The sequence below is a fragment of the Cynara cardunculus genome (genome assembly GCF_001531365.2).
Source record: "Cynara cardunculus var. scolymus isolate 2C chromosome LG 3, CcrdV1, whole genome shotgun sequence".
NCBI classification, from domain to species: Eukaryota; Viridiplantae; Streptophyta; class Magnoliopsida; order Asterales; family Asteraceae; genus Cynara; species Cynara cardunculus.
The window spans coordinates 15,395,245-15,405,188 of NC_037530.1; the positions used below are offsets into that span (position 1 = coordinate 15,395,245).

Consider the following 9,944-nt stretch of genomic DNA (forward strand, 5'->3'; position numbering starts at 1 on the left):
TTATGTTGATGAAATAATTTTTGGTTCCACTAATCTTTCTTTGTGTTTTCGGTTCACTGAATGCATGTAGAAAAAAATATCAGATGAGCATGATGGGAGAACTGACTTACTTTCTATTTGGACCTTGACCCTGATTTTGGTGTTGAGGTTGATGTGGTTGAAATAGTAAAGTCCCTTGGGGTTTGTTCATTGGTTGGTTTAAAGCAGGACTATGCCATGAAAAATTTGGGTGTTGTCTCCACCCAGGATTGTATGTTTGGGAAAACGGTCGTGTTCTATTTTGATTCCCCACAAAACTAACTGATTCGGAGTTAGATGTACAATATTCAAAGGGATGTCCTCCACCACAATACACACATTGTACCGACTCAACAGTTGGAGCATGTGCGGTGGCTATAGATTGTGCTGCTTGACCATTTGTTAATTTTTTTATCAAGTTGGTCATTGCAGTCATCTGTGCCGTCAATGCTGTAAAAGCATCTATGTTATGAACTCCCACTATTTTGTGTGGTACTAGTGTATGTGGATCAGCCCAATGTCCATTATTATTTAAAATCTTTTCAAGGATATCATATCCATCATTATAGGTACTAGTTGTGAAAGCTCCTTCTGACGTAGCGTCGAGCATTTGTTTTGCAGTGAGATTCAACCCATTGTAAAATGTCTCGAGTTGTATACAGTATGGAATGCCATGGTGAGGGCATTTCTTAACAGCTCCTTGTACCTTTCTCAAGCATCGGGAACTGCCTCATCGTCCATTTGTTTAAAAAGACAAATTTCATTTCTGGACTTAGCGTTCCGAGTGGGAGGAATATATTTTTTTAAAAACTTTTCTGTCATGCTATTCCAAGAATCCACATATCCTGGTTGTAAGGAATTGAACCAAGACTTTGCTCTATCCCTTAAAGAAAAAAGGAAACAATGTGAGTCTCAGAGCATCGTTAGATACTCCTGGGATAAGGAAAGTGTCAGTTATTTCCATGAATGATTCTAAGTGTAAATGTGGATCTTCAGATGGCAAACCTCTGAATTGGCCGTTGGTTTGCAAAATATTAAACATCACTGGTTTTTTAACTCAAAATGGAGAGCTTCCATTTCTGGTATAATTATCCCTGAGTTTAATTGATCAAAAACAGGAATAGCATAGTCCATAATTCCTCCATCTTTTGAGTTTGCCAGTTTAATTATTTTTTTCAGCGTCATTCAGCGGTGGGGGAGGCGATGGAAGGGGATTTTCAGCTATATTGGAAGAGGTTAGAGTAGATAATAATGCTCTTTGCACTCTTCGTCTTTGTCTGAAAGTTCGCTCAATATCCGAATCCAATTAAAAAATCTCCCGTGTGGTAGCCTTGGCATACACCACACCTAAAGTCAAGTGACAAGATGGTAGAAAAATCAAATCTTTAGATTTACAAAAAAAATCTTTTGCCTATTTCCCTGGCAACAGTGCCAAAAACTTGTGACGAAAATTATATAAAATAAATCTCTCGGACTATTAACAAATGGAGATTGGTGCAAGTATACACTTATTAATCCACTATCGTCTTTTAAAAGTAATAAAGTGATGAAAATACCGAATATCGTCCATGGAGAAAAGGAATATAAGTTTATTTAAAAGTCTAAATAAGGATATGATTTCAGATGGTGAGTTCGAAGAAATATTTGTGGTGAGTTGGTTAAACACTAATGTTGTGAACAAGTAATAAAAGAGAGCTTAAGGTGTAGGATTTGGTTCTACAAATCCTAAGTTTTGCAAGACTTTTCAGACATAATGCAATCTAAATTCCGAATGAGTATGATGAGTGAGTTAAGTTTATTTCTTGGTCTTCAAGTAAAACAACTCCCTAATGGCATATTCATTAATCAATCAAAATACGTTAAAGATATTTTGAAAAAATTTAACATGTCTGAATGTTCTTCGATAAAGACTCCCATGGCAACTGGAACTTTATTAGATGCAGATTTATCCGAAAAATTTGTGGATCAACAAAATTACCATGCCATGATTGGATCTTTATTGTACTTAACGTCAAGTATTCTAGATATAATGTTTACAATGTGCTTTTGTGCAAGATATCAGGCTAACCCCAAAGAGTCACACCTTGATGCAGTCAAAAGAATCTTAAGATATCTCAAAGGCACACCAAATTTGGGTCTTTGGCATCCTAAAGGTTCTGGTTTGGAACTAACTACTTTCATAGATTCTGACCATGCAGGTTGTAAGCTGGACAAAAAGAGGACATCTGGATCATGCCAGTTCTAAGGTGACAGGCTAGTCAATTGGACTTCTAAGAAGCTGAATTGTGTTTCAACTTCTACTACAAAGGCAGAATACGTTGAAGCAGCCAGTTGTTGTTCACAAGTTGTTTGGGTGAAGACACAACTACAAGACTACGACTATACATTCAACAAAGTCCCTGTCAACTGTGATTCAAAAAGCGCTATTGCTATAACAGCTAATCCAGTTCAACACTCTAAGACCAAACACATCGACATCAGGTATCACTTTATTAAAGATCATGTTGAAAAAGGGTCAGATGAAATGCACTTCGTACAAACAGATTTCCAGCTTGCTGATATTTTTACAAAACCACTCGATGAGAAAAGATTTTCATTTTCAGTTAGCAAGCTTGGAATGTTAATCTGTCTGTATGAAAATCTAATCAGTGATTGCTGAACATGTATTGTAATTCATTCGGAGACCAGTATCCTTCAAGAAGATAAAATTCACACCATAGATCCTTCAGTAATATCGAAGATAGAAGCTGCAGATAGAAACTAGCAAGTTCGTGATCAGAAGCGGTTTTCAGTGATGACAAATTCGTCTACACAAGTGTGAAATCTACGCAAGATTCAACGAATATTGAAGATACCTCCAACATCATTCCAGTGTTAGTGATCAAATGAATCTTGTTGAACAAGATTAGTTTTTGTCTTGTCCTTCTGCACACAAAGGACAAAACCATACCTCCCTAAAGTAAAGTACAATACAGATGTACTCTCTTGTCTCCAAGCGTACTTACCTACTTTATGAAAGAAGACTGTTCATGTATGGCCAAAAGGCTGTATACCTACATTAAAGAACAAACTTACCTCTTAAAGCTTGCCACGTGCTCTGTACCTTCTAAATTGCATTCAATGCAATAGGTATAAATAGCTTAGTAGTTCTCTCTTCTCAGCAACATCTTTTGAATCTCAAACGCAAGCATCCTTGTCTTGAAGATCTTACCCAAGAAGATACTCCTCCCTCTAACTCTCTATCTAAGAGAAATACTTCCACCTTAACAAGTAAAGAGCACAATATTTCTTAACATATTTCTTGTAGCAAGTCTTTTCTTTATTGCTATTTGTAATCTGTGTGTTATCATTGATTGTTTAGATAAGTTTTGTATCTTATCTCTTCCGCAAACAATCTGTAAAAATATGTATTGATCTCTTTATCAATATAATTTTTTTAAAGGTGAAAGCTATTGTGTTTGTACTCATCCCCCTCCCCATTCTACAAAATTGTTACCTATAAACTCTTGTAGATCTGGCAGGTAACAACAACTGGTATCAGAGCAGTGTTTGCTTTTGTGTGGTATTGTTGTTTTACTAGTATTTTATTATCTCTTCTTTTCTAGATAATTTATTTCTTACAAAATGGCTTTGCAAAACACTAGCACAAACTTTCACGACAATGGCTCTCTTGCCAAACCTCCCCGGTTTATCAAAGACAACTTCAGTTTCTGGAAGAACTAGATGTATCTCTTCCTGGAAGGTGTGGATCCTGAGATTTCATACTACATTGAAAATGGACCTTATGTTCCGTTCACAATCTCTCTAGCACTTCTTGCAACTGTTACGACTGCCGTGATTTCTGAATGGCAGAATCTGAAGCTCCGTCACCAGTAGAGTGACGAAGACAAGAAGAAGATGGCTTTAGATACTTGTGTGAGATCTATAATAGCCATTGCTCTTTCTGAGGAGGTCTATCACTCTGTGATGAAGCATAAAACCTCGAAAACCATGTGGGACACTCTTTGTGTTCAATATGAAGGTACTTCTGAAGTACACGAATCGAGGAATATTAATCTAATACGACAATATGAAAGTTTTTTTGTGGAAAATTTGAATCTTTGTCAGAAATACAGCAACAACTTTAATTGTCTTCTTTGATTTGAGGACAGTTGGAGAAGAATATTCAAACTCAGAGACGCGGACAAAATTTCTTGAATGTTTGCCAAAATCATGGGATAATTATATCATGTGTCTCAAGATGTCCAAGGACATGTCCTCCCCTTCTCTTAGTTCTTTTTATGGGATATTGCTTAATCATGAGCAATCACGTCAGTTGAAGAAGAATCTTCTAAAAGATTCCATGGAAATGAAAAGCTCTTCGTTACCTTTGATCTCTGATAGCCCTTCAGCTGACCCTTCTATCTTCTACTCCTTCCTATTCTGTTTCTATCACTGAATTAGATCTTTCTAACTCTAAGGACTTGACAGACGCGGATCCTTTAGAGTTTGACGAGTCGTTGGCCCTTCTAACTAACTCTTTTTGGAGTTTCGCCAGAAAAAGCAACTATCGCAGATCTCCTTCGTTGACCATAGCTGAAAAGCCAAAGTCAACCCCTATTGACAAAGCTTCAACTAACTACTACAACTGTCAACGCAAAGGTACTTTGCTAGTGATTGCAGGTCAAAGAAAACAATGACACTATCTTCCAAACTCCCATCCTTCTTCAGGCCTTAAAAGAATAAGTACCTAAGATTGAAGGAGAAATACAAGAAGATGAAGAATCTTCAGCGTAAAGGCAAAGGTCTTGTCACTGAAGAGCATGACTGGGTTGATTCTTCTGAACAATCATCCTCAGATGAGGAAGGCATGACCTATCTCTATCCAATGGCCAAGGATGTCAAAGATGAACCATCTGAGACATCATCCTCCAGTGATTCCTCGTTCTCAACCTCTATTCAGTTATGTACCCTGAATGAACCTTCTTCTTTTTTCCTATGATAGCCTATCTGCACTAGATATGCTGACGGTTGATCTTTACAATTCCCTGAATGGCAAATGTGAAGCTAAAAAGCTTAATCTTAGTCTTCAAGGTTAATATTGAAAAGTTTAATCTTGCTCTTCAACAATAATTGAGGATAATCTCAAGGATCAGATCATTGTAAACCAGATCATTAGCATCGAAAGCGAGTAGGCTATTGCTGAGCGTGAGTAGCATGTAACACCCCAACTTCCATTTTTGCATATAAACATGTACTTCATATATTAAGAAATACAAATACATCACTTTGGTCCCACTAGTACAAGAAATTATAATACATAAATTACAACTCAAAAATTCCAAAATATTATTCTTCTACATCACATGTATTCTCAAAAATCCACCAGTAACAGGCTGATCTTCAAAGAGCAGTTAAGCACATAAAGAAAATAATCATATTTTCCCCTTCCCCTTATTTCTAGACCTAGCCGGACCTGCAATGCATATTTTTAAAACACAAAATGAGGGTTAGACCATGAGGTCTAATGAGGAAACCCATTATTTGCAATTACAGGGTGAAGATCACCAAAACCTGTTATAAAAACCACATTTGTACATCCTACCACTTTAAATAAATATAACTTCAGTAATACAACGAACTACAAGTTATAAAAACAATTCTTACCACAAAGGATAAAATACCACTCAGATTCTCATAGACATCAGGAACACAACTCTCAAAGCTCTCAAGTCTCATCAAACTAGAGCTTATAGTCTCAACTTCAAAATCATACAAAGAAATACCAAAGACCAGAGTTTTTGGTTATTAACAAAAGCTGTTAAGATACAAACAATTTTAAACTTAAATGAAAACTGAATTAGATAATAACCAAAGACCCTCCGGGTTTTATTTCAAATCTCTACTCTTTTGAATAATCAAAATAGGATATTTGATATCACAAAATCACGGACAATTTATGCCTCCGGCTATAAGCCATTTTACCATTCTCAATAACATCATTGTTATCATTTCAATAAGAGCAATATTTTCAAGTCCTTATGTCACAAAGAAATGTTGACTCAAAACTATCGTATCTTATGGATGTGACAAGAACAACTATAATAGTAACATACACACAAATGCCACACTTATCCAAATGTACATCGCTCCTTGATATGCCACCCTTATCCCATGGTACACCTCTCCTTGATATGCCACCCATGTTTCCTTATTAAATCTACTTATAAATCTGTAGTTTTAGCAAATAATCGCCTCAAAATAGTTCTATATCAAAAACATTATCTCAAGAACTTTCACAGTTCTTAAATCCACTTTTCAATCTCATCTCAATATTTCTTTCAGAAATAGTTTTCTCATCTCAACAGTTTTCAAAGAAACAACCGCACCTTTCCTCAATTCAAAATCAAAATTTGAAAGATATTGGTTACCATTCTCAATTGTGTAACAGTTTTGAAACTGTTAAACAATACTTTGAAAAATAACAGTTTTCATCGGACAAGCTCTACGCGATAACTGCCCCTCATCGACCAACTCTATGGCCTATTGTTGGATCTGAATTCCACTTTGGTATTGATCTAATACTCTAAATAAGCTCTAAAACAATTGAAGTGCAGCGGAAATATTAATAAGAGCAAAATAGAGTGAGTAAGTGATTAGAAACTCTAAACACACCAAGAACACACAGTCYCAACGAAGAASATGAATGCAAGAAAATTGCTCCAAAGGTTTTTCAATTGATTCAATTGAAAATTTTGACAATTACAATACTGGAAGCACACAGTTTACAAATGTCCTATCCGCTATTTATACTAGTTCCTAACGATCTTAGAGACTAGATCTTGACACGTGTCTTCATCTAGGTCGTCCAAAGAAAGTCGATTAAGCCCTAGTCACGTGAGAAGCACATGCGGCTAACTACCTTCTAAAACTGTTAGAACATAAACTTCATAGAAGACGAAAACCGCAGACCCTCTGTGGGCCATCTCAGAGGCTCTGCTGTAAATGACTTGCATGTTCTATTGACAGAGGACTATTTTCCAGAACCTCTATGAGACACATCAGAGGTTATGCCATTCTTCACTTGCTCGATCATACGGCTTCTGTCACTAGTCCTCTGTTGTCTTCTGTGGAGTTAACCTTCTGTCAAGTCTTACAATATACTTTTTTATACTTTTACAAGATAGGAATAATGGAGCTAACAATCTCCCACTAAGTATTGAAAAAGTAATTGTGGACAGTTGGGTGCAAGATTTGACTTAAGGAAAAATACAAGAGGAGATTTATCTCATCCTCTGCACAAATTTACATTACTGAAAGAAGTAAAAATTGTGCAGGCCTACACTATTACAAAAGTTTACTCAACAGCAAAGTCTGGATAATCGTCTACAGCATATTGCAAATCAGTCTTGACAGTCTTGTAGACCTTGAAGATCCATTCCCTGAATGAGACTTGTATTTTGATGGTTTCCAGAAGGTCCATTACTTCATCCGCCCTTATTCTCCCTTTCTGCACCTCTGCCACCACTGAGTTGAACACCCATTCGAGCGACTCTGTTGAATACTTATGCGCCTCTTTCGGATCGAAGAATCTTAGTATCTCATCCTTGTCCAAGAAAACAAACCCAAAGATAGGATTGTGGATAATAGTGTTGGGATGGAACCTATGCAGCCAAATRRGTCTGTTCTTTGGAGGAGTAATCTTCAGCTCTGGCTGGGCCAACCTCATAGCAATATCGAAGTCTTTCTGGCTGTAGAATTTGACTTGGGCACGCATCACCTCTATCAGCATTCTGAGAGAAATTGAGTAGCTTGACCTCCTCTCCATGTACTTGTTCAGGATCTTGTGCAAGAAGATTAGATCAAATACGCACAGATTGTGGAGGTCAACATCTGTAAAAGTGTAGACGTTTCCATCATCCCTCTTCACCGTATATTAAGTGTACAGCACGGTCTTCTTCAGCACGGTGTGCGGAGAGATGGTTTCTAGTGAGCAAATAACATGCTCTGAGAAGACCTGCACTGGTGGCTTGGTGAGTTTAGAGAAGTGAAACTTTGCTTCGACAGAGGGCATGCCAGTTAGCTCTGGATTGTATGGGGGCTCTGTGTCCGTGGATGAGTAATGCCACCGCAGAATCTCTTCGACAGTGGTTACGGGCTCTGTACGCATCCTCTGCGTAGGAATCTTGTTCATCGAATCAATAATTTCAGAGACCCTCCCCACTGTGACAGACTCTGGCGTTCTAGTGTCTTCTTCAAGTATTGGCCTCTGGGTAGACCCCTCTGGTAGGATTGGCTTGACTGTTCCTAACAGAGCGTCGAACGTACCCGTGGACGTCTCTTCAGGTATCTTGGCTAGTTTGGAAGAGCCTTCTCCGACTTTGGGGATGGGAGCTCTTCCTTGCTTCATCCGAGCCTCTGCCAGAGAAGCCTTGAGGGCTTGAACCAGATCAGGGTCGTCATATTCATCTTCATTAATCTCCTCCAGTGTCTCAAAGCTAGACCCTTTCTTTGGCGACGCCTCTACCACTTTACCCTTACCTTTCCCTGTAGGCTCTGGAGATTTTTCTTTGGAGAATAGGGCTACGGCATTATCCACTATTTTCAGTGGTTTGGCAGAGGTTGATTTTTTTGGCTTTGTCTTCTTCTCCCCCTCATGACGATCAGGGTCATTGCCTCCCTGATCATCATGGATTTGAGTAGCCTTTGCCTTGCATGAGGTGAAGGGAGCCTTTTTCAAGCGCATGAGTACTCTGGAGGCCGCCTTCTCCATCTTCTCTATTACCATTTCAGCATTCAGAGTGGCGGTGTTGATATCAATCTATGTGGCCCATTTCATGGTAGAGACGCAACGATAGATTTTGTTTCGGAATGAGTGACCTTCTTTGACGAGTTGCTTTGTGCAGTCTCTGATGGATTCGTTAGTAGCTCGGGCCTCTTTGAGAAGATGGTCATGGTGTTTCTGCACGGTATCTTTGAGGGCCTCAACCATTGCGTCTAGCTCTCTGCGAGTGGCTAGATGGTTAATGTTAGCCCTGGAGGATGAGGAGTCGATGCCAAAAGTGATCGCAGAGGAGAACATCTCTTTGATTTCATCCTTGAAGGCGGAGTAGTTCGTGTAGCCGGCAGAAATCATGTCTGCAGCGTGCTGGGCGGCTACCTCTGTCAGTTCTGTCTTGAGTGTTTTGATGGAGGAAGGATTGAGAGACAGCGCGCTGAAGGCTTCTGTGAGATCAGCCTTGTTGAGGACAGAGCTCTGAAGGGCTGATAAGGCCGCCTTGAGTTCAGAAGTTATAGAAGTCAACTCCTTCAGAGCCTCTGTGAGAGGTGTAAGTGCCTCTGTTGTCGGAGAGGAGGAGAACAAGCTTTTCAACTCATCCAACCTCTTGAGTACCTCTTTGGTGAAGGTTTGAAGCTCCTCCTTCGTCACATAGGCACTCGGGGAACCTAGATCACCAACACATGGTGACCAAGTAGCCTTGGAATGTAAGGCGCCCTTAGTGACCGATTTGGCGTTGTCATCTCGGGGACTTCCACCAGATGCTCGGACATCCCCAATTGGAGAGCCTACCGGTGTTCTGTCGATTTTGTGCCTAATAGGTTCAGAGCCTAATTTGGTAGAGGGATCGAGTGGAGACTTTGGGTGTTCTATACCCGTAGCCTTGGTGATTCTCTCGCATGCCTCTGAAGCATGACTGGGTGGTTCACTCACGTATGGAGGGGCAACGGATGCCTCTCTTGGTAGTGTCGAGTCCTTGGGCGAATGGACTCTTATGATAAAACTACCATCCTTTTCAGAGGATGATGGAGTAGAATATGGTTCCCGGTTTGTGCATTCGACAGTGGACGAAAGAATGTCCTCTGCGAGGTTGGTTGGTTCAGGGTTCAGCGTATGCACGCTTTCTTCAATAGGGGTTCCCTCTAGAACAGGGTCCCTAGCCATGTGG

At 39.4% G+C, this 9,944-nt stretch overlaps 1 non-coding gene across 1 annotated transcript; it reads left to right on the forward strand.

Annotated features, from left to right (window-relative positions):
- Nucleotides 1–686: 686 nt before the first annotated feature.
- LOC112510607 lies at nt 687–792 on the forward strand. Its single transcript, XR_003068985.1, has one exon. It is a non-coding gene; the product is annotated as a small nucleolar RNA R71 (small nucleolar RNA).
- The last annotated feature ends 9,152 nt before the right edge of the window (nt 793–9,944 follow it).